Here is a 26,402-nt window from a genome sequence, read left to right as displayed (position 1 = left end):
ATGCACCATGCTTGTTTTTCTCCCCAACAGCATGATAACTTGACAGGTGGCTGATGTGTTTTCATTTTATTTCAGCAGCTGTGATATTGAACATTTTCATGTTTGTTTTCCATTTGCATTTGTTCTACTCCAGAAAGGTTATTTTATACTTTTCTACATTTCTGTTACATGGATTTTTACTACTTTTTCTAGTGCTCTTTTTGACTGCTTAAGATTTAGGCACTCATTAAAATTGTACCTCATGAATTTCAAATATTTTCAAAGGCATTAAGAGATATATGCTCGCATATTCTATAACTCAGCCAATTATAGAGTTTAGTAGTTTTCAGTATGTTCTTAGATATGAATGACATCAAAATCTACTTAAGAGGTTTTTAAAAGAAGCCCTGAGTGCTTCAACTGCTGCTCTGTTTTCATCTACATTTCCCTGACCACTCGAGCCCCAGACAACTACTAACACACTTTCTGTATTCACATATGCACTTATTATGCACATTTCATGTTCACAACATCACATTATATGTAGCTCTTTGTAACCAGCATCTTTCATTTGTTATAATCAAAAACTTAATTCCTTTGTATAGTTTAATAATATTCTACGTTATGGACTTATGGCTTTTGTTTATCCATTCATAAGTTGATGAATATTTGGGTTGATTCTATCGTTTTGATACTAAGGGTTAATGCTGCTCTTTAGGCTGGGTATATACTTTAGTTGATAAAGTGCCTGTTTTGTAAGCAAAAGGAACGAGTTTGATTCCTATCACCCACATAAAAAAGCCAAGCATGATGGTGCACACTTGCTTCCCAGCACTGGGGAAACAGAGACAGGCAGATCCCTCGGGTTTGCTGGCCAGTTAGGTCTAGCCTAATTGGTGAACCTTAGGTCCCAGTGAGAGACCTTGTCTCCAAAAACAAGATGGCTCCCGAGGAATGACACCCCTGGCATTCACATGCATATACACACATATGCATATGCACCTGAACACACACATGTTCCCAGAAACATACATGCCCTCCCCCAATGCTTCTGCAAAGATTTATGTACCTGCTTTTATGTGGACATCTTTTCCATTTCTCTTGGAAATATACTTATCAGTGGCTAGATTTTATGATAACTGTGTTTAATTACTTATGGAATTGACAAGCTGTCTTCCAGTTTAGCTGTGCCATTTTACATTCCCACTAATACTGTGTGAAGATTCTTCCACATTCTTGCCAATACTTGGAAGTGTCACCTGACATTTCATTGTGCTCTTGACTTGCATTTCCTGAATCACTGATGATGCTGAGTATCTTTTTATATGCTTAGTGGCCATTTGTCTATCATGATTGAAGGAATGTCTGTTTATTGTCTTTGCTTTTTTAAAAGTTGAATTTTCTTTTTATTATTGAGTTGCCTGTGTTCTACTATCTCCCTCTCTTGAGCTCCTTCCCACCCCCCATGTCTCTTTCTACTTTCCTGGCTTCTCCAAATACCTCAGGTTATATACACACATCTAAAGATTCAGAACTAAGATTCACATATAAGAGAACATGCAGCATTTGTCTTTCTGAGTCTGGGTTACCTCACTCAGTATAATGTTTTCCAGGTCCATCCATTTACCTGAAAATTTAATAGGAAAAATTCGGGGGTGGACTTTAATTGTGGAGGAGGAGGGAGGGTAATACAGGAGGAAAGAAAGGAAAGAAAGAGAAATAATACTAAGGATATCTAAAAAACCATAGGGAAATGTATTATTTTATAAGCTTACTTTAAAATACATACATATATATATATACATATATATATATATATATATATAGTGTGTGTGTGTGTGTGTAAGCTAAAGGCTATTAACAAAAATTCTAGTGCAAACAAGGGAACCTCCCTTCCAGTTATTGGTTAGAGTAGCCTAAGAGACTCCCAAAACAGTATAGGCTATTGCCATAGCCCTAGGTTGCCTCCCAGAACTTGAAGGCAAGGCTTTATATCTGAGGATACTACATACTTCAGATGTAGCACTTGGAGAAATTGAGCTGGAACTGACCTTGAAGCCTCCTGCTGGAGCACTAGCTCTCATAGTATTGGAAGGTGCTATGCAAGCTGCCAAGGGAGAAATGCAATCAATAGTCTTTGATAGCTGTAAAACCTATGAAGCACAACAATAACCAGCTCAGCAAAAATCTCTATTGGTGCAATAGTTTTATCTTTTATCTTGATGGTAACAGACACCTATTTAATTGGACTTAAGATACATTCAGTAGGCGGTAATCCATGTCTGATACTGTAAACATTACCTGTGACCCAAGAGGTTACAGACCCTAGAGGAGAACCTGCTACTGCCATTTGCTAAACCAGTATGATTTCTTATTATATTCTAAATACTGATCCTCATATTCATCATTCATCAAAGAAGCCTCTTTTCTTAACAGATGGAGACTATTACAAAGTTCCACAACTTGTCAGAATGCTGAGAACAAGCAACCTTGGGGTGCCTACCCCCAATTGATACATCTATAATGCAACCCCTACACCTAAGCCTCAGGAAACATGACAGAAGAGGGGGTAGAAAGATTGTAAGGGCCAGAGGACCAGGATGCCTACTGCTAGGTAGTATATTCTAGACATGACAGGGAAGCCATACCTATGAAATCTTATTATGTTTGCCTATCAGACGTACATAATGACACCAGTTGACATGTTAATGTGAATGGGGACAATTTTACATGGTTCCACCTCTAGATGATGAGCTACAGACAACCAGGGGCTGCCAAGAGAGGGAGAATCAGTTTTGTCCAGGGAAAAGCTCCCTGATAGGTTATCCAATCCCAAGTGGTCAACCCTAAATACATGTATATGCAAGCACAAGTAAGTGGACTCAGTAAATTATATATGTATGTATATATATAATTATATACATATGTATATATGTAACAAAAATCAAAGATTACAGAATTGAAGTGTGGGGGTGCATGGGAAGAGTTGGAGGCAGGGAGGGAAGGGTAGAAATGATGAAAATACAGTACTTATGTTTAAAACAATTTAAAAAATAATTCTTTAAATATTTTGGATACAAGTCCTATATTATAGTCCTATATATTATGCTTTGTAAACATTGTTTCCATTCTGTGGGCTTTTTTTTTTTTTTTTGACTTGATGTCCTTGGAAGCACACACTTTTTATTTTGACAAAGTACAATTTATCCTCTTATTCTTCACTGCTCTCACTTTTGATATTTGTACTGGATAGCTTTAGTTGTCAACTTGACAGACCTTGGTAGAGGGACCCTCAACTGGGGACTTTGCTCCATTGGACTGGCCTGTGGCCGTGTCTGTGAGGCATTTTCTTGACTGTTGAATAATGTGGGAGAACCCAGCCCACTGTGGGTGGTGCCATCCCTAGGCAGGTGGGCCTGTATTGTATTAGAAAGCAGGCTGAGCACAGGCTAGGGGAGCAAACCAGTAAGCAGTATTCCTCCATGGTCTGTGCTTAGGTTCCTATCTTGAGTTTCTGCCTTGGCTTCCCTTGATGACAGAATGTGCTTGTAAGCCAAAGAAACCCTTTCCTCCCCAAGTTGCTATTCGTCAGAGTGTCTTGTCACAGCAATTGAAGGCAAACTAGAACAGTGTCATATCTAAAACTGCCAAGTAAGGTCTTAAAGGTTTACCCTATGTTTTCTCCTAATAACTTTATGGTTTTGCTTGTACATTTAGGTGTTTGATCTACTTAGTTAATATTATATAAAGTTATATGTGGAAAAAAAATATGAAATGAGGGTTCAACTGCATTTTTTACTTGTGGATAACCAACTGCCCAGCACAATTTGTCTGAAAAAACTATTCTTTCTGTATTCTGTGCTCTTAGCACCCTGGTCAAAATTTTGCTGTCTGTAGCTACATAGGTTTATATTTGGATTCTCTGTTCTGATCAGTTGATCTATATGACTATACTTGAACTAGTACCACATTGTCTGAAAGACTTTTGCTCTGTGGGACTTTTTTAACCTGGAAAGTAGTATTCCTACTTTGTTCTTCTGTTTCAAGATTATTTTAGTTTATCCTGGGTTCAAAATTGTACATGAATCTAGAATCACGTTGTTTTATCCAAGAAATGTGTGATTGTTTTCCAACTTCTGAAAATCAATTAATGTAATGCAATCAGGTGAATGAAAAACAACAGCAAATCACAGGATCATCTTAGGCTCAGTGAAAGAATCTGGCAAAAATCAACATCCATTCATGATGAAAATTCTTAGTAAGCTAGGAATAGGGGGGCACTTCCTCAACCAAATAAAAGGCATATATGAAAACTCCTAGGCTAATACATCTAATGGTAAAAGAGTTAATACTTTCTCTCTAAGATCAAGAATAAGATAAACATGTCTGCTGTTGTCAATTTTATTCAAGGTAACATTGTCCTGGAGATTCCAGCCAAGGACACTGGGGAAGTGAAAGAAGTAAGATATTTATATGGGGAAGGATCAAGTAAAATGATGTCTGTTCAAACATGATTGATTATGTATATGGGAAATCTGAAGGAATCCACTAATATACTATTATCTGCTACACATTGTATGTAAATTTTCTGCCATCTCTCTCCCTTTTGTTATAACACATTCTCTTAATGACCTCAATCTATTTTTTGATACCATTTGTGTTTTATTATGCTAGCCCTGCAGTGTTTTAATTTTTGTAGGTTTATAATTTAATATCTCTCAGGGTTTTACTATTTTCCCCATTTATTATTTTTATTTGGAGGTTATTTTTTGTTTGTGTCACAAAGCCTAGAATTAATTGAAGCTAATAGATTTAACAGAGAATAATTGATATCTTTAAAATATTCATTATTTTTTTCTCATCTAGGACCTTTCTGTATCCTTTCATTTAGTCAAATCTTCTTTTTAATTTGTTTTGGTAAAAGCTTTGATGGTCTTTGTATTCTGTGTATGAATTTGTAGAGCATTCATGTTTATTTTTTGTTGCACTTGAGGTTTAAATTGTTTTTTCCCTTATATACATTTTTTGAGACAGGGTCTCTCTGCATCTTCAGCTGGCCTGGAACTCCTTATGTAGACCAGGCTGGTCTCAGTCTCACAGAGATCTGCCTGCCTCTGCCTCCAGAGTACTGAGATTAAAGGCGTGCGCCACCATGCCTAACTCCCCTATGTTTTTAACTCTCATTACCTATCTGTGTAGAAATTTCTGTCCTTTTAATATTTCAATTAACTATTTTAATCTACATTTGACAGATGAAAAATATTTTGTATTTACTTGGACATTTTAGTTATATAGTCATCTCATCTTCATTTCAAAGTTTAATAAATGCCTATTGTGCAAATACTGGAATGCCTGAGAAAAGAGATTCATTGGCTATACTTCCTCAGCTTTGGGAATTTTAGTTGTGTATTAACAAGGGAGGGATGCTTGTGTGCATTGAGCTCTTTCAGAACAGCTTGTTACATGCCTCTTACTCAGGCCATTTTGCTCCCTGTCCTCTAGTCCTGTCCCTTCTGTCTCTCATAATTCTTTCCTTTTTGAGATTTAGGGAGGAACATAGGACACTCTATTTCTATTTGTCACGAAAAATCAAGTAGAAATTGTTCAGTTGGGTAGAACTAGTCTTCACAGTCCTTCAGGTACTTCCAACGGCATTGGCATCATGCTCCTGTGGCTGACGGCACCTGAGAACCAGGCTTGTTTATTTCCATCCTAGCTGATCTGTTCACAGGGGAGTCCTGTGCACCTGTAGGCTCAGGTGACTGGAGGGCTAACCAAAGCCCCACTATGCTACTCCTGGGGATATACTCATAGTACTCTAAATCTTACTTCAGAGACTGGCTTATCCATGCTCATTGTTGCTCTACTCACAACAGCTAGGAGATGTCCATTAACTACTGAATGGATAATGAAAATGTGATACATGCACATGTGGAATTTTATTCAGCTGTTAAGAAAAATAAAATTCTAAAATTTTTAGACAAGTGGATGGATCTGGAAAATATTATACTAAATGAGGTAACCCAGGTATAGAAAGACAAATGCCATGTTTTTTCTCTCATATGTGGATCTTAGCTTCAAATCTATGATTTTGTATATTGAGCCTGGAGAAACTGTAGAAGCCAGGGAACTGGAAAGAGGCCATGGGGGGTGCTTAAGGTATGACAGAAGTCAAACATAGGTAATATGAAAGTAGAGAGGGAGAATCTTGTAGGTGGAAAGCCTTAAGCAAGGAGTGTGTGGAGATGGGGAGATAAAGGAATGGGGAAGGGTTAACCAAAATGAAGGGAGTATGAAAAAGCCTTATGGAAACCTGTGACTCAAAAGCCAACTAAAGAATACAAGTTCAATAAAAGTGTTAAGACAGGAGATATTCTGCATGGCTGGATGATGTTGCTCCTTGAATCCATGGATTATTAAACACAAATTCCACTGCCAGATGTGAAATATTTCCTTAGGAGTTACTACTCAATGAGGCCCCAGGGGCTCCCAAAACAATACAGGCTCTTGCTATTCCTCTTGGTTTCCCACCAGAACTTGTTAATAAGACCCTGTTTCTGAAGACACCACTCACCTTCATTACAAGATGTAGTGAAATCAAGCTGGGGCTGAGTTGGAAAACTTTCTCCCTGCTGGCGGCCAGGGAGGTGCCAAAAGGTGCTCTGCAGGCTTCTGGAGGAGAAAAGACGTCAACTAGGCATCGGCTTAGCTGTGAAGTCTATGAACTACACCACAAACATGCCAGGCAAGATGTACCCAGTGGTACAGTAGTGGCATGGCTATTATGAGGGGTACCCAACTGCTTTCTCTGATTAGATCTGAGCCCAGCTCCATAGGAGGGAATTCATGCCTGGTATTATAAACCTAGTAAAAACAAACAAACAAACAAACAAACAAACAAAAAAACCATGACTGAAGAGCTCTTAGGCCCTAGGGGGGAACTTAATACTGTTTTAAAATAAATTGATTTGGTACTGATCTGCCCATCTTGGATTTTGGAGGAGCTCATGGGACCTAATCTCTTCCTACTGAACTCTTGGCTACTGATGGATTCCAAGGAGGGCAGTTATTGCCTGAAGCTGTGCACACTGATGAGCCCACTGGGCTCCAGTGGTTAGTTCAAACCCATAGTTACACACACCGCCCTAATTATAATCAGTGTATCATAAAAGAAAACAAAAATACATGAATGTGGGAAAGGGACTTGTAGAGAATAGGGGGAAATACCAGGGTGGGAAGGAAATGAGAGAGGGTCAGGCAAGACTAATCAGAATGTATTATACACATGTATGAAATGGCCAAAGAACAAATAAAAAATATTTTAAAAAGAAGCTGGGAAAAGCAAGCTTGGACGTACACTCACTCCTCATTGGATTTACTTGTGTCTTTAGGTGGATAATTGGGGCCAGTTGTGTAAATCTAGGTTATCTTGACTGATTCATTCAACAGATATTTAAGAGCTGTGTGTGGTGGCTGAACTTCACTCTCAAGGTGCCATTTACCTTCTAGTGGGAAGAAACAAAAACTAAGCAAAATAGTGACAGAATGTTAGATAATCAAGAAGACTGGCCAAATAGCGCTCAGGAGGCAGAGGCAGACAGATGTTTGAAACTTTGAGGCCAATCTGGCCTACATAGCGAGTTCTAGTTTAGCTGTTGTTACATAGTGAGACCTTGTCTCAATAAAGAAGGCAAACAAAACAAAACAAAACAAAAACCAGCAAACAAAACAAGCCAAGCCAAAAACAGCCCCCAAACTCAAATCCAAACCAAAAAACAAGAGAGCAAAGGAAATAAAGGAAAAGAAAGTAAAAATTCAAGACATGGGATAGTTTTGTGGGAAGAGGAAGTCAGATGGTTGCAAGGTAGGAGGTGCTTAGGTGTTTGAAGTTAAACAAGGATGTTGCTAGGTCTGGTCATGCAGTGACTAGGAAAGGTAGGAGGAAGTGGAATCAAGAAATCCTATGTCGCTGGAACATTAAACATGGAGAAATCAAGCTGTTACTGACCTTGAAGCTTATCTCTACGTTCTAGCTTTCATAGTGCTGGAAGGTGCTGTGCTGGTTAGTTTTTTGTCAAGTTGATCCTGGGAAGAGGGAACCTCAACTGAGGAATTAACCTTCATCAGATTGGCTTGTGGCATGTCTGTGAGGCATTTTTAAAAAATTGTTAATTAATGTAGATGGACATAGCTCACTGAGGGCAGTGCCATCCTCAGGCAGGTGGGCCTGGGTTGTATAAGAAAAGTAGCTGAACAAGTGAGGGGAAGCAAGCCAGTAAGCAGCATTCCTCCGCGGTCTGTGCTTCAGTTCCTGCCTCTAGGTTCCCACCCTGAGTTTCTGCCTGACTTCCTTCAGTGATGGATTGTGACCTGATTGTAAGCTGCAACAAACCTTTTTTTCCCCAAAGTTGTTTTTGGTCAGAGTGTTTTATTGCAGCAATAGAAAGCAAACTAGGACAGGTGCTAAGCACACCATTGGAAGGGCAAAGTAATCATCAGTCTTACCTAGCTGTGAACCCTGGTGAGCTACAGTAACAACAGGCCTGGCAAGATATGCCCACTAGTGCGATATCGGCACTAAAGTCATGGGAATAAGCATCCATTTCCTGGTTAGAGTTAAGACCTGCTATACAATATGGAACCTGCACCTGGTATCATTATCTGGGCCAAGAACCGGTGACTAGGCAGGTCTTAGGCCCTAGAGGAGAACCTACTACTATTATTCTGCTTAATGGACATAGTATCAAACTGACTCCTAATTACTTATCATTATACTCACAGATTAATGCATCTGTCAAGTCTCATTGGAGAAGCTTCTTTTTGTGGTAGATGGTGGTTGGCACAGAGTCCCACAACTGGTCAATGTGCAGAGAAGCCCTGAACATTTTGCTATTCTAATTTAATCTTTACAAGAGCTTTCTTTTTAAAAAAGTTTTATTACAAAATTAGAAAATTTACAACAAAATAAAAAGTAGTTACCAAGAACAATAATGGTATTATCTCATTCAGAATATTCAATAAATCAGTGTTCAGTCATGTCCAAGTCCCACTGCACTATTGGTCAATTGAATCAAAAAGGAAGTCCAACTCTCACAAACACTGCTTGACAGGACAGCACTAATGGACTCTTATGGAATACAGAAATGACTCCTGCTTTTTCAATATGCAGAACATTAAATACATACATTCATCATGAAAAAAAAAAACCCAAAATTTTACAAGTGCTTTCTGAGGTAGAACTTTGATTCCTCTTTAGGAAAAAGAGACTCAGCAAAGTTAAGCAAATCATCCACAACTACACTGTTGGATGGAGTGCAGATTGTTATGAATGTCTGTGTGGTGCTGATAACACAGCTGTTAAAATGCTCTGATGAAATGCCTTATTATATAGAATTAATAGGTGCCAATAAAATATTTATTTATAATGCAAAAATAAAAGCCTGGGAATTTTACTGCTGCTTTTATATTTATAAAATATTTTATAAATATTATCTAAATATTTTATAGGGTATTTTTATGTAAAAAGCATATATGTAATAGTAAATATGGAAATTATTTGGGTGATTTATAATTTCCATCTCTTTTTTAACAGATCTGTTTAGCAATATTTAATTACTTATCTACCCATATAGCTGTATTAGTTGTTAAACAACTAATTAGAGCCTTAAAATCAGATTGTATATAATTTGTTTTAGGACACTTGCTACTTAGCATGGAGGAGATCCCAAGAAATCATATAGTATTGTGAAGAAGGTGAGAAAAATTAGAATCTTTCTTTTATTAATAATAAGTGAAAATTTGAAGTCAGTCACTGTAATTTTGTGTCACATGAGAGTATTTCTGAAGGTGTGACTTGGGAGACTGAGAACTGGACAAGGTTTTGGTGAGGTGTCAGGTGAGGACTGTGGTCTCAGGAGTGAGGGTGACAACTGGTCAGTGTAAATAAATGCCTCGTTACTTCCTTCAGTGTCATGCAGGACTTGACTCATGGAAGCTCCTGAGATCTACCATATGCTTCTCTTCCTTCTTTGTATTCATCACGGTAGTGTGTGGACACTGGTCCTGGTAGGAATATTTACACTATAGAAACTGGCCCGTGCTACAAATCAGGGCTTTCCCCTAGTAGAGATTCAGTTAGCGAGCATTCACCAGTACACCACTGTTTTACTTCCTCTCAACACCTGAACTACTGTTTGCTGGTACACTCACATGTCAAGCTGTAAAAGTAAATGTATCGGAGTGTAATTGTTTGATGAGCTACTCAGCACATTGAACTTATTCTGGTACTTTTGCTTTCAGAATGAGTCATTGGAATTAAATATCCCCCGCTCCCACCTGAAGCAGAGATGGCTTTTTAAGATACTAGAATCCAAGTCATTCTGAGCAAAGGCCCCTGTTAAGTCCTTATAAAAGTAAATCCTGCAGGTTGTAAAGATAAATGACTGCTTGAGGAATTTTCTATGGAAAATATCTCTCAAATTGCTGTTATATTATTTACTCTCCTTTATTTCAATATTAGTGTAAAAAAGAAGATATTAAAAAGAAGTTACAAGGACAAATTGAAGGTAACTTCAAAAATAAAGAAGTATACTTCTTTTTGTGAAGGGTTTCCTGGATGCTTTCTATTTTTATGTGCTTTAAATCTAAATTCATTAGAATTTGACCCATCATCATCACATTGCATGTGCTGTATAATAGAAAGCATTTACATGCTAGAAAATGTTGTATTTGACTTGTAATTTACCACAGGATGATTTCCATTCAGTATTTTAGATTTTCAGTTAGAGTTGCAATAAATAATCTTTTTAATAAGGACAGACACAAGAATCAGAAACCCTGTTTCAGAGGCTCCAGTTAGCAGACAAGGTGATATGGAAATGCAGAGCCAGGCAGTGGGTCTGAGGAGCAGCAGGCCCCCATGGGAAGATGAGCCCCAACGCCCTTTGATCTAGGGCAGGACTTCATCTTCAAGCCAGAGACCTCTGTGAGACAGGGTGAAACATTGTCAAGGTTATATATATATATATATATGAGGCACTGAGTCTATTTAGTGATGCTCATGGGTATCTGTGTTTAGGGTGCTTCATTTGGGATTAAATAACCTACCAGGGAGCTAATCCCTGGTGAAAACTGATTCTCCTTTCCTCAGCATCCATTGATTGCCTGTAATTGACTGTGGGGTTCCTGGCCCTAACTGAGAAATCTACAATGTAACTCCTATACCTAAGGCTCAGAGATCTTGGGAGAGGGAATGGAAAGATTGGAAGAGCCAAGGGGAACAAGACACCTGCTTCTAGATACTGCATTTCAGACATGACAGAGATGCAACCATGAAATCTCCATAATTGTTTCAAAGATGTCTTGTAGACCTGTTAGACTTTAAGTCCTGGCTTATGTATAATGATCAAGAGTTTATTCTTCAAGTTTCATAAATTAGACATGCATAATAGAAATATGTTGATACTGTTTGGGGCAACAACACTGAAAACGTTAAAAAAACTGTATAACTCCTTTATTTTTACATTTAAGCATCTTGCTTGAAATTGGCATTTTAGAATAAGGCAGTCTGCTTTGACAAAGGGCTGAATGTTTTTTTTTTTTTTTTCCTTTTTGCTGTAACAAATTAACCTCATGGTGAAAGCAGATGTTTCTGAAAACATTCTTTCTTAACTGCAGATCTGATCTTGTTCTGCTTCATTGCTGGTTACTGCTCTTCATGTAAAGTGCAGGCTATAGATTCAGAGCTTAATTCTGTTGACTACAGTTATTGTTAGAATTCAATGGGCACAGATGCCCTGGGGAGCATCTTAAAGATGCTCAGAGCTTTGATTCCCTGGGTCTGGGTGGGGTTCAGGGAGCTATATTTTAAATGACCATCTCCAGGCACTTTGACAGCTGCTGGGCTTTGAATACACATTCTGAGACATTCACATCAGTTTTTCCCCCCCTTTCAGTGTTGTCATCTTTTCTTTTCTTAGATGCCTTTTCCTTTACATTTTAATAGGATCTTTGGTTGGGACGTGACAGATTTTTAGAAAATTGTCTCCATGTTTGGCCCTGGAATGTGCATAGATGTTTATGCCTGTGCAGTGGGGATGGAAGGACCTCATTCTCTGAGACTGACACTCTCCTGTTATGTGGACACATGTTTAAGCGCCAGCATCCTGGCCCAGTGTTTCAAGAGACTAAGGGTTTCACAGCCCACCAGAGATTGAGATTCTAAAAGCACCAAGTTTAGTTGCTACAGAGCTGACTGACCTGGGCATAAATTCAGAGATGAGAGTTACCCCACGGATCCACAATTCACACCCACTCATCCTCAGAGCTGGACTCCTCCTCCTTTATTCTGGGAAGTTTCGGAATCTCCAGTGGCACCAAAGAATGCCATACAATTATCAAGTACAGAATTTTAATTCTTGGAAATTTAGGAAAAACAAACCAGAAAATATTTGGTGGAGGAATTAAACAATGGTAGTGTTAGATTTTTCAAAAAGAAAATTGAGGACCACTGGCATAGAAGGAATCAAAGGTGTTCATGTTTTGGAAGGATGCTTTGGGCTTATTTTCTTTGAATTTTGTATATGTGAAAATAAATACATTCCCAAAAGTCTCACATGAGAGAAAATGCTTGTTAAATGGGCATAAATGTGGGTGCTATAGTCAGCGTTTGTTAGAATATTCTCACATTTTTTTTTGTTTTGAATCACCTGGAACTGGAGTTAATGATGGTTGTTAATTGCCATGTGGGTGCTGGGAACTGAACCTGAGTCCTCTGCAAGAGCAGCTGGTGCTCTTAGCCACTGAGCCATCTCTCCAGACCCTCATGTAAGGTGTGTATATGTTAGTATTTAAATTAGGTTAAATATATCTATCTCATCAATCATCTACTGTGTCTTTATGGTAAAAATATTGAATGTCCTATCTTTAAATCTTTTTTAAATTTTTGAGAATTGTATACTTGACTATTGTCTTCATATTATATCCATTCCTCCTAGTCTCCCACCAACTTCTCTTGTGTCCCCTGACTCCTTTCAACTTCTTTCCCTCTTATTATTATTGTTACATATACATACATACATTTATAAATATATATATGGATAATGCACTGAGTCCATTTAGTGGTATACATGTGCTTAGGGCTTCCCACTTGGGATTAGATAACCTCTCAGGGAGTTTGACCCTGGAGAAAACTGATCCTCCCTCCCTCAGCATCCACTGATTGCCTGTAGCTGCTCTTCATCTTGAGGTGGGACCTTATTTCCCCCATCCACCTTGGCATGTCAACTGGTTTTGTCATTATGCAGACCTTGTTAGGCTGCCACACTGTGAGATTTCACTGGTGCAGCTTCCCTGTCATGTCTCCAACGCATTAACTTGCAGCAGGTGTTTTATCCCTCTGGCTCTTACATTCTTTCAGCCCTTCTTCTGTAATGTTCCCTGAGCCTTTGGTGTAGAGGTTACATTATAGATGTGTCACTTAGCGCTGGGCACCTCACAGCATGTGACCAGTTGTGGAACTTCTGTGACAGTCTCCATATGTTGCAAAAAGAAGTTTGTTTGATGAGTGGTAAGAGGCACACTTGTCTGTAAATATGATACGTATTTAGAATAAAAGAAGAAATTGCATTGGCCTAGGAAAGTGAAAGAAGCAGGTTTTCCTCTAGGGTCTGTGACCTCTCCAGCCATGTGTACTTTGGCTATGTTTACTGTATCATGCATGATTTCCCTCCTATTGAGTACGCCTTAAGTCCAATTAGACAGTTGTTGATTGCCCCTAAGATAAAGATCCCTATTGTACCAGTAGGGATGGTTTGCTGGGTTGTTCATGGTTGTGGTTCATAGTCTTCATAGCTAGATGAAATCATAGATTGGTTTTCTTCCTTGGCAGCTTGCATAATAACTTCTGATACTATGAGAGCCAGTTTTCAGGGAGGAGGATTCCAGGTCAGTTCCAGCTCAATTGCTCCAAGTCTTGTGTCTGAAGTATATCATGGCTTCACCAATAGAGTCTTATCTTCAAGTTCTGGGAGGCAATCAAAGACTGTGGCAACACCCTGTGTTATTATGGGTGTCTCTTGGACTATCCTGACCAATATCTTCTATCTTTTTGAGATATAGAGTGTGTAATTGTTATCTTTCTCTATCTCTATATCTATATATCTATATCATCTATCAATCTATCAATCTATCTATCTATCAATCTATCTATCTATCTATCTATCTATCTATCTATCAATCAATCATCTATATCTATCTATCTATCTATCTATCTATCATCTATCATCTATATATCATCTATCTATCTATCTATCTACCATCTATCTATCTTTTTTTTTATCTGTCCATTCATCTACATCCAACTCTCTGCTATCTATCTATCTATCTATCTATCTATTCTATCATCTATCTATCTGTCATCTATCTATCATCTATCTATCTATCTATCCATCTATCATCTATCTATTATCTATTATCTATCTATCATCTATCTATCTGTCTGTCTATCATCTATCTATCTATCTATCTATCTATCTATCTATCTATCTATCATCATCATCTCTCTATCAATCATCATCTATTGTCACATAGTCTGTTACACAATACCACACCAGATCTTCCTACTAAGATCTATCTGTAACTAGTATCTGCTACTCAGTGTTTCCTCCTCCCTCCTCCCCTCCCTTCCCTTGTGCTCCTCTGCCCTCCCCTCCCCTCCTCTCCTCACCCCTCCTTTCCTCTCCTGTCCAGTCCTCCCCTTCACTTCCCTCTCCTCACCCCTCCTCTTCTGTACTGTCCTGTCCTCCCCTCCTCTTCCCTCTTCCCTCTCCTTCTCTTCCCTCCCCTCCTCTCCTGTTCTGTCCTCCCCTCCCTTACCCTGCTCTCCTCTCCTTTCCCCTCCCCTCTCCTCCCCTCTCCTCCTCTAACCAGCCTCTGATAACAATATTCCACTCTGAATTTCTGTGTTGACAACACTTTGATAGTTCACATGTGAGTGAGATAAAGTTGTACTTGTCCTTTAATACCTAAGTGGTAGAGACAACTGACCCACTACATGTGCCAATCTCAACCCAGGAGCACAAGGAATATGAGGAAATTAGTTAACGTGACATTTCCCAAAGAATTCAACAAGCCTCTAGCAATGGATTCCAAAGAAAGCAGCACTGAAGCCATACTGATGAACAGTTTAAAAGGATGGTTATAAAGAAGCTCAGCAATTATAAAAAATGTGCAGTCTGGTATTGACAAAAAAGCCCTTTTGTGTGCCCCCTGTGTGCATATGCATATGCACATGTGCATAGATGTAGTCAGTTTTTAAAAATATTCTTGTCTGCTAATTCCTTCCTCTGATTTCTGTTCCCTACTGACTGAATTTTATTCTGTTTATAGGCCATATTTTTCCTTCTTTGCCTGGTAATTTTGATTGACTGCTGGGCATTGTGGATTTTATGTTGCTTTGGAGTTTGTTTTAATAATTGGGGACTTTGTTGTGAAATGTTTGAAGCTTGACTTGACAGTTCACTAAAGCAGCCTTCATTTGGGGCAGATTTAACTGACTGTGCTTGAACCCTTGATGGAACTAAGATAGTTCCACTTGGTTCATTGGATCACTGACCACCTCAAGCCTGCTGTGAACTTCAGGCTTTGTCCTCAGTAGTGTTCTCACAATTTGTTCTGAGTTCTAATCAGGGACCCTTCTAAGGGCTGATCTCTAGAACTGTCCCTGATGCAGATCCATTTTCTTCAGCACTTTGCTTCCCAAAAGGCAGGTGTCCTATATCTGGCTCCATCTTCTCTTGTTTAGGATGAGAGGCCAAATCTCATTTCTGATGCTCAGTCATGACTGGAAGTGGAGGTGAGACTCAGTTAACCTTTAATCTGGTTTGTTAATGATCTGTATTGAAGAGCACTTTGGTTTTCACTTTTCAGCTTGTGAAAATACTGCAGGATGATTTTGGGGTGTTGCTTTGTGCCTGTGATGAGAGACATAATAATACAACTTTCTTCAGTAAATAATTTGAGATGTCTCCCCTCTCTCTTTTCCTCTCCCCCCTCCAAGCTCCTTCCTTATATCCTACCACAGAATCACAGAATACCAAATGAGTGAGGCATTTGTAAGTTGGAAATATCTGATTTACTAAAAAGCTGTGTGTGTGTGTGTGTGTGTGTGTGTGTGTGTGTGTGGATGTACATGCATCTCTGAATGTGTATGGAGAACAGGGGTCTCTGCTGAATGTCTCTCCACCTTATTTTTTGAGACAGGATCTCTCACTGAACCTTAAGCTCATTGATAGGCTTGACTGACTGGCCAATGAGCCTCCAAGAGCCTTCTGTCTCTGCCCCCAAGAGCTGGATTCCAAGCGTGCACTGCCATACCCAGCTTTTTAAGTAGGTGCTAGAGATTCAAACTCAGGACCTCATGCTTGTAAAGCAAGCGCTTTACCCACTGAACCATCTCCCTAGCATGCATACAAAAGCAATCTTTATGATGCTTCTTAGCTACCACAGGGATATGCTTCCCAGGCAGTTTTAGGTGACAGAGAGATCCAAGATAGATGAGATAGCAGGGCTTTGAACTGAGAAAGGACTTGGGTTTGTAGCTGTCAAGTTTAGACAACTTAAAATTCACTACTGCTAGTCCATGGGGATAGCTGGCTCCAAGTGGTCAGATTTGTCAGGTGGATGGTCAGTCTTGAGAAGAATTCATTAGAACTGTTAATTGTTGCTTGTTTTACCAGATTTTGGCTGTTGAAAAGGCCATCCCAACATTGATTTTCTAAGGAATATTAGCATAGATAGTAGAAAAAGAGAAAGTAGTTCATGAGTGCACCTGCTAGGTGCAGGCTACATAGATGCCTGAAATAAATGCCATGCTTTCAGCTTTCCTAATTGGAGTGGTGGTTAGATATTAGATGATGCTACAACTGAGAACCTCACAGATATGCTGTTTAAACACACATCACATATGTGGTTTAGAGCCATAATTTTAGATTAAAAATTAAATTATTTTAAGTACCTTTAAATAACCAAGGAAGAAGTTATTTGGTAGCTGAGGAAGCAAATGCAGGTCCTTGTACTTAATAAGAGCCATCTATGCACTGGGAGCTGTGCTAAGCTAACGTTGATTGATAAATATCTCTCTCTGGTGCTGTTGGGTGGATGATAAAGTAATCATGAACTTATGATAAGCATGTGTAGAAATGTTGGCAGATGATCATTATGTATCCACTTCAGTTGGTGGCAGTGGTGAGGTGATATGCAGTGGCAGTTGTCAAAGTGAGGGAAGCAGCTACACGTGCTGTGATTCCAATACTCAGGAGTCTAAGGCAGGAGGATTGCTGTGGGTTTGAGGGCAGCATGGGCTGTTTGAGACTCTCTCAAAACACACACATACACACACTCACACATACACACTCACACAGTCTCACAAACACACACAAATATACATATACAGACACTCACAGACATGCACATTCACACACATAGACATGTACTCCCCCACACACACTCATGTACTCTCACACACATGTGTACACAAAAATGAGACAAGAATGAGGATCAGACAGCTGTTCCTTTGATGGCAGCTTGGCAGAGGCTTGGGGGGTTTATGGTCCATGTGAACAGTAGTCACTTGTGGATAGAGGCTTTAAATCTCCGTGTTACATTGCTATCTCTATACTTCTCTCTGTTTTCATAAGAGTTTTAATTTATAGGATGTGTGTGTGTGTGTGTGTGTGTGTGTGTATGTGTGTGTGACATGCACAGTGTCTGCTGTACTTTACATTGGTTAATTTCCTCCAGCAGGTTTTGTGCGTACATATATTGAGGAAGGAGATGTATAACATTTATCAAGGTTTGTAGTTTGATGGGTTTAGATGTTTTATAAATAGTTTAAATTTTGTCATCTCATCATAACAGGCTGAGAAAAATTCAGTATTACATAGAAAACGCTGAAGCTCTTTAACTTAAATTCAGTCTCAAAAGCTTATCAATAATAATTTTAGGAAGACGAATAACAATAGCTTCTCTTATTTGTGTATTTGTGTCAATTTTCAAGATCTCTGTAAGATAAAATCCTAAAGTAGTTGATCAAATTTGATTTGTTTCCTTTAACTTGTCATTCCAGTTACCCATTTTTACTTTGTCTCTCCCATCTCAGGTGACTAGGTTTTATATCCTCTGCCTTGAAAGTCTTTCTGAGGGCATCTGATAAGCTCCTTTACACTTAGATGCAAGTAACTGAGATGCTTTAAAGGTCTTTGCATTTCAGTAGAAAAAAAAAAAGAGAGAAGTCTTACTTGGCACAGAGTCTACTCTACTAGTGGAGCTTTCTGTTGGGAAGGAGAGGGAGTTTTGTTTTTGTTTTGATTATTGTTTGTTTTGAATTTGTAGAAGCATTTTATGCTCTTAAAATGGTTCCATCTAGGTGACTACAGCTCTGCATCTACCCAGGGTTAGCACCTCAAGGTAATTTCATCTCTTGTATGCTCAGAGTGCTTCATGAATTATGTCTGGTGTTTAAAGAATTTGTAGTGAACAGAGAACAATTCAATTTGACACCTGAGAAGACAAATATGTTCTAGATATACGTAAAATAGCAGATTTGAAAACACTTTGAAGAGTATTAATGCATGATCCAAACACAAAGGATTCTTTGGTAAATTGTTTAAGATTTGTCAATTTAAGCAGTTCTACTAAATTTTTAATCAAGGTACTAATTTATAATGGATAAGGAAAGTAGGAGAAGTTGTATGAGTGAGCTGGGTTAAAGATGCCAAAATTAAATTATCATTTTTAGCTTTTAGGGTTCTGGGTGCTTGAGAACGGAAGGGTGAGATGGTAGATGATCAAATGGCCAAGGCCAAGGTGAAAAGGCCCACATTTCAGATCAGTTCCCAGATGAGTGAGCTTCTGGCTGATCTGATCATGTCAGAGAAGAGAAGGAAGGCAGCTCTTCACTGATAAGACTGTAACTGAAAGAAGTGTTGCCAAGGAAAACAGCTATAGCATGTTCCTAGGGCCATGTTGACATAATTCCTTAAACAGGAGTTTCCTGAAGGAGCCACATCCCTAAATGGTAGTCTGGCCAAAACACTGAGCAACTCTCATGGTTAGAACAGAATCCAGGTAGAGGAAGCACTAAGGTCAAGAGTCATAAACTACAATTAAATAATGAAAACGATTCTGCTTCCTAGTATTCAGACGTTCAAGAGCTCTGAAAAAAGTGCAGTTCAGTCATTTCCTTAATTAGATAATTTGTTTAGGTGTATTGGTTAGGAAGCAAAAATATGGTAAGCTCAGATGTTGCATAAATTTTTATGTTAAAAGGAAAGCTCTTTTCTATTGTGGTTTTTCAAAAGAGAAAAGCATCAACATCACTAAAAAATGTAAATTCTGGCTATTTAAATTATAGGGAAGCTTCTGAAATTTAGTGATCATGAAATGGCTTCATCATTCATAAAATATTGTTTACATGGGAAACTTTATATTTAAATACTGTTTAAGTAAAATATTACTAATTTATGTACCATAAATAGAGGAATATCACCCCATAAGTAGTGTCATATCACTCCATCAATACCCTCTTCTAGTTTTAGCTAAGTGTGTAATTAGGAACATCAGAGACAAGAATCAGTAGACAGCAAGGGTAGGGCAGGGGCTGCACTACTGTAAGCACAGACATGGGACGAGATGGAGACAATGCACAGGAAAAGATAGAGAACTTCACTAGGCATTCGGGAAATATAGGCTTGAGTTACAATGAGATATTGCTGTATACTTACCAGGATGTCTGAAATTAAAAAGAACAACCTTACAAAGTTCTGACTAGGACATGGACTAGCTGAGACTCTCATCTACTGTTGATGTCAAATGTCAAATGGTACAGCCACTTTGAAAGATGACTTGGTACTTTCTTAAAAAGTTCAACACTTATCTACAGTATGAACCAGCCAGTCCATGACTATGTATTTTCCCAATAGAAATGGATTCATTGTCTTCACAAGGACCTAAACACAAATAGCTTCATACTGGAAAACACCCAAGAGATCATCAATGGAGGTAAATGGATAAACAGATTATGGAACATCTATACAATGGAAAACCACATAGTAATAAAAGGCAATGATGCCGTCAGTGATAAAACTCAGTTATTTTTGAATAAATCTCAATTATTGTCTAGAGTAAAAGAAGCCCATCCAAAACCAACCAATCAATACTTCAATGGTTTACATTATAAAAACTTTATCATGCACTTGCCTTTCTGTTCCTAACTGTGCTTATGTTTTGCAAGATTTGTACTCTCCATGTGTATGTATAATATGCATTACTTCATATAAAATTGTGTAAGTGGAATTTCCGTAGTGGCAATGCATATTACTGGTCTTGGGGGGGGTAGAGAGAGGGCTGAAGGAGGAGGGGGGCACCAAGGAACATGGGAAGTTTTGGGGTGGTGACTATGCTCCTCATCTGGATTATGGTGATAGTGTCACAGGGTGCACACATATGTATTTTGCCAAGATGTGCACTTTAAATGTGCACTCTTTGCTGTATATCAATTGTATTTTAATAAAACCCTCAAAATATTAAGTATCCTTCTACCTAACTGCTAGGAGTCTGTAGCTTAGTCATAGGCAGAAACTGCTACCTTTTTTGTTCATTGTTTTGTAGGAGGGGGTGAGGGAAGGAGGATGGGTTGTGTTATCAGTCATGCTTTGATTTTTATGCCCTCGGTTTCCCAGAGATGTCAGGCAATAATGTCACACACACATTTTTCTAAGGTTAAGTTTCTTTAAGATATCACCATACTTATATCCATTGAACCCTAAATTCGAATCGTCAGTTGATGGTTGAATGATCAGTTCAAATGATATTGCTGATTCATATTACCATTCATATTACTTCCTTTTATTTAAAATATGATGGATATATTGGTAGAGCTCATGGCATATCTCATGATATGAAAATATTGCAGATTTCAGATCCCTAGCACTCTTCTCCATGACCGTGACTTTGACCCTATTTAGTTATCAAGTTGCAGAGCACCGAGGTGGCAGTCGAATTTTGCAGTATTTTATTGCAATGCTTGGTGCTATAAAAAATTTATTTATTGTGTACTTGCTTTTCTGTTCCTAACTGTGCTTATGTTTGGAAAAAGCCTCCTGTTCTCTAAAAGATTTATTTGTAAAGAACTGTGACTGAATAATCATACTTCCAAAGGGACAGGTTTTCTGCTTAGGCGGCAAGTGAGTTTGAAGATATGGCTTTGCTGATTTGTTGTGTGGCCTTGGCTAGTACACAGCATAGTTAGTGTTTACTTCTCTCTTCTTTGAAATATTGCTAATGGCGTATGTACTAAATAAAGTACCATAAGTTGACATTTTGAATCTGAAAGCAGTAGTTTCCCAAAGGATTCTCTAACTTATTCCCAGTCAGATTGTGCATATAGTTAACCATTTAGTTTTAGTTAGTTTTTTCGCTTTCTTTTCTTTTCTTTTTTCTTGAAGACAGGATCTCAGATGGACCTTGAATTCACTACATAACTCAGGATGACCCTGAACTCCTGATCTTTTTGGCTCCACCTTCCCAGTGCTAGGATCATAGGCATATGCCTTTGTGCAAGTTTATATGGCGTTACTGACCAAACCTAGGGCTTCATGCATGCCAGACAAGCACTGTACCAACTGAGCTACATCCCTACCCTAGCCCCAACTCTTTATTTTAGAACACAGCATTTGTAGGTGTATTTTTTGGTCTGGAATTTCTTCTGTTGTCCTCTCTTCCAGGTGCATTTGTTTTCTTGTGAAGGAAGCTGTGGGTTAGATGCCATTTCTTTGGGTCTTCTCTGACATCCTCCTGCCCTTGAACTTCTTTGGGCTTCGTTGCAGTTGGCACAGGCTTCTCTAAAGTCATATGCTGCACTGCAATTTGGTGATTAGGCATTTATCTGATTGGTTTATCACAGTGAATTTCTTGAGGGTAGGGGCCACTCCTTTTTTACATTTGTATTTTAGCACCTGAGTGTAGCACCTGAGAAGTGCTAAACACTGGAATGAATGTGTCTGGAACAAGCGAATGGGTCCTTTCCCATCCTCTTTGAAGGCTGAATTTGACAACTTCCCAGGTTAAGCTTTACTGAGTACAGATAGAATAGAAACTTGTATTCCATGAAAATTTATCAATATGAAAAATTTATATGAAACTTAATAAACCTATTGGCTATTTTTAAGACAGTTGTTTTGCTATGTGAATCATGAGATAACTTACACAGCTGCTTCTTGGCTGCTATGGAGAGCAAAGGGCTCTTCTATGAGTGGAACAAGGAGACATTTACATTTTTAAAGAATGATTATTTTTTCTTAGGGAGTTGATAATTTATATTTCTTCATCATTAATAGCACTGATTTTACTGCCAACATTTGAATAAAACCCTCTCCTTTTTACATTGTTTTACTATCTCAATTCAGAGAGGTAGTTATTATATCATGGCTTTGGTAAGAAATGGGTGATGATTCCAGACATTTGCATAATAGTCTATTTTGGGCAGAGAAGGACTTCAAAGCTTTAAAATGCTCAAATTCCAGCTATTTAAAAATTCTCGAGGGGGAGAAGGTATCCAAATGCAGTTTCATGGGAGGAACAAGTTCTAATGTTTTACATTACCTTAGGGTGACTGTATTTCACAATAACTTGTTATGTATTTCATAAAGAGCTAGAAGAGGAGTTTGGGAATTCCTAATACAAAGAATTAATTAATGCTTAAGGAGATAAAATGTTAATTATATTTATTTGATCTATATACATTGCTGTGAAAACCTGATGGCCTGAGTTTGATCCCTGGGCCCACGTAAAGATTAAAGGAGAGAACTGATTCCACAGTGTTGTGCTCTGACCTCTGCCCACATACCATGGCTTGCACACTCACTCACAGACACACACACACACACATACACAACACACACACAAATATTAATACAATAAAATTTAGAGAAGTGAAAACAGTTTGTTACATAAAAGATGATCTGCTTTCTGATTTAGTTTATAGTAAATAAAGTTAACTAGAAGAATAACCTCTTTATTTCTACATGCTTTTATGTAGTTACTGCTGTTTATTTCTTTCAGATATTATATGCTAGCTGAACATGATAGTTGCTATCATCTACAGATTACTTGGCTGTCATGCTTCCTGTTGTAATTAAATGTCATGTGCATATATTCAGTTATGATCATTACTTATGGTTGAGAAGTTTAAGCAAAATGACTTGCACTTTCAATGATGCCATCCATGTATTTGGGTGTTAAACAAATGAGAACTTGAGGAAGCATTCAGTCTACCTTATGCTCAGTTCCTTGTGTTTATTTACAATACCTTATCGTGTCCTTGTTTTTCTTATTTCATTAAAAATTTTAACTAGATAATTGCTAGTAGTCAGATATAGTGCTAAGATAGTATAGTCTTAAATGATATGTGTTCAGAATATTAAAAAGCATAGAATCCCTGTTAGGTTTTATTATTTTTAAATTTTTGACAGTATCATACTTATATACAATGCTTGGTGACCACATTCATCTCCCACTACCCTCTCTCAATTCCTTTCCAACTCCTGCCAACTCCTTTCTTCCCAACTATTCTCCCACCTCTCTCTTGTCCCCCTCTTCCCCCTATCATTTTCTGCCCTCATGCAGACAGGCATAGCTGCTGTGTGCTCATGATTGCAACCGTCATGTCATTTCCAGGTCACTGCACTCCACTGCTCTCATTCCCATCTTTCAGCTCCCATAGTCCTTGTGTCCTCTCTTCTGCAATGTTCCCTGAACCTTGAATGGAGTGACATGGATGCTCCATTTGGAGCTGAGCACTTAGCACTTATAAATCCTGTCATGAGTCCCTGCTTTGACCATCCCCCACTTCTGAAAGAGGCTTCCCTGATGAAGGCTGAGGGCTGAAATAGTCTATGGGTATAAGCATAAATGATTAGGGGCGATTTAACTGCATGTCCACTTGGTATAACATCAGTAGTCAGTTGCCCCATGGCATTTGTGACATCCCTAGCCACTGGCATTTTACTAGTTCCACAGTGACAGGCATGTATTCCCGTGTATGGAGTGGTCCTCAGATCCAACCCAGAAGTGGTTGGTTACCCGCAGAACATTCATGCCACTATTACATCTATGGGCATATCTTGCCAAGCAATTTATTAATGAAAATAGCCTGTATTGTTTTAGGATTCTGTTAAGGCTCCCTAGCATTCATTTGGCACTGATATTTGAGTTGAAAACTATGACTTCTGAGAGCAGTGTTGAATACCCATTCAGAATATTTCTAATCAATCTTTTTTTTCTTTTTTTTTTCTTTTTTTTTTTTTTTGAGATAGGGTCTCTGCATAGCCCAAGCTGGCCTTGAACTCACAGAGATCCACCTGCCTGTGCCTCTGCCTCCCACATGGCTGGGATTAAAGGGGTATGCCACCACGCCTGGCCTGGAAGATGTTTCCCTGCCATCTAGGTTTTCATGGCTCTTATTAGTAGACCCTAAGCAGATTTGTTTTATCTCTCTGGTATTGCTCCAAATTCCAGCATGAGGGAAACAGGGTCTCCCTGTAGCCCCAGCTGTCCTGGAGCTCACTATGTAGACCAGGCTGGCCTTGAACTCACAGATCCACCTGTCTCTGCCTCCCGAGTGCTGCGATTAAAGGCGTGCGCCACCACTCCTGGCCCATCAATTTTTTTTTAAGTTTAATTTTTTAGTTAGCTTATATATTAGTTTCATTTCATGTTACTGTGATGAAATACTGCAAATGAAAGCAACTTAGGGGAGGAAGGGTTTATTGTAGCTGACAATTCTAGGTTACAGTCCATCATAGTGGGGACGTCATGGGGAAAGGAACTTGAAGCAGCTGGTTACATCACATCCATGGTCAAGAGCAGAAATGTATGAATTAATGCACATCTAGCACTCTCCAAAGTGGTGGGGTCTTCCCACCTCAGTTAACAATATCACAATAATCCCTTGCAGTCATGCCCTGTTCTAGTTTGCTTCTGATAAAACTCAACCAAAAGCAACTTAGGGGAGGAAAGGGTTTATTTGGCTCACAGGTTACAGTCCATCATTGAGAGAAGACAAGGCAGGAGCTCGGGGCAGAAACCTGGAGACAGGAACTGAAGCAGAGACCATGGAGGAACACTGCTTACTGTCTGGCTCCCTCTGGCTTGCTCTTCAACTTCCTTAGATAGCCCAGGACCACCTGCCCAGGGATGGCATTGCCCAAAGTGGGCTAGACCTTCCTATATCAATTAGCAATTAAGAAACTGCCTTACAGACTCATGACCACAGGCCAGTCTGATCTGGAAAGTTCTTCAGTTGAGGTTTCCTCTTCCCAGGTGACACTAGGTCTGTGTCCAATTGACGACAGTTGGAGTTAACTATGACATGCTCCAAGCCTCTTATTCCAGGTAACTCTACCTTTTGTTAAGTTGACAATTAGCACTAACCATCACAGCTTATAAAGTACTAGATTTCTATATGGCTTTTCCATACATCTTTAGTTTTAGTTGACTTCGTCTCACCCCCAACTTCCTCAATCCTCCTACTCCCCTCCCCTTTAAGCCTTCCCTCCTCTAGTGTTCTCCACTTCTACTTCGATATTGCATGTGTTTTACTATTCTACCCACTTCAGGACCCTAACCCCTTCATGGCCCCTTTCTTGCTTCCTGGTATCTACTGAAATCTCACTCCAGCTTAAAACACAGCTATCTAGAAACTCAAGTGTAAGATCTGTACATGAGAGAGAACATATGACATTGGCCTTTCTGGGTGTGAGTTACCTCACTATAATATATATATATATATATGTAATAATTTTTCCAGCTCCATCAATTTTTCTGCAAATTTCATAATTTCATTTTTCCTTAGTATTGTATAAATTTCCATTGTGCAAATGTACTAGATTTTCATTATCCCTTTATCATCTGATGTAGATCTAGGTTACTTCCATTTTCTCGCTATTGTGAAGAAGGTAAGAATGAACGAAATCAATACTGAGTGACTCCAAGACTAAAGTTCAAGCAACACCCAGCTGACCCCCAAAGCTGTTTTCACAGCAAAGAGATAACCTCAATGTCCACACAACACAGGTGGGTGGGCCTGAAACTCATACCAGAAGCTGCAGCCAATGAAAGATGCACACATCTCATCATAAAAATAGAGATAACATGAAGATGCAGGATAATATGCTTCCTCCAAAGATCACCCATCCCAGAGGAATGGAATTCAGTGAGAACAACTTAGACAAAATTCCAGGCAAAGAATTCAAAAGAAGAATTATAAATGTGTTCAAATAAACCAAAGACACAAGTAAACACTTATGTTTTTGTTTTAATTTGCTTTAGGAAAGTATGGGATGTGTAGTTTTCCCACTACTGTGGTC

At 38.8% G+C, this 26,402-nt stretch overlaps 1 protein-coding gene across 10 annotated transcripts in view; it reads left to right on the top strand.

The window, feature by feature from the left end:
• The window catches only part of Dnm3 (dynamin 3), a 605,597-nt gene that overhangs the window by 95,913 nt on the left and 483,282 nt on the right, over positions 1–26,402 (top strand). The gene's annotated exons all lie outside the window — the stretch shown is intronic.

Source organism: Nannospalax galili, unplaced genomic scaffold (genome assembly GCF_000622305.1).
Source record: "Nannospalax galili isolate Female #2095 unplaced genomic scaffold, S.galili_v1.0 scaffold624, whole genome shotgun sequence".
Lineage (NCBI taxonomy): Eukaryota > Metazoa > Chordata > Mammalia > Rodentia > Spalacidae > Nannospalax > Nannospalax galili.
The sequence above is the reverse complement of the archived record's forward strand: the minus strand, read 5'-3'. Positions and strand labels throughout refer to the sequence as shown.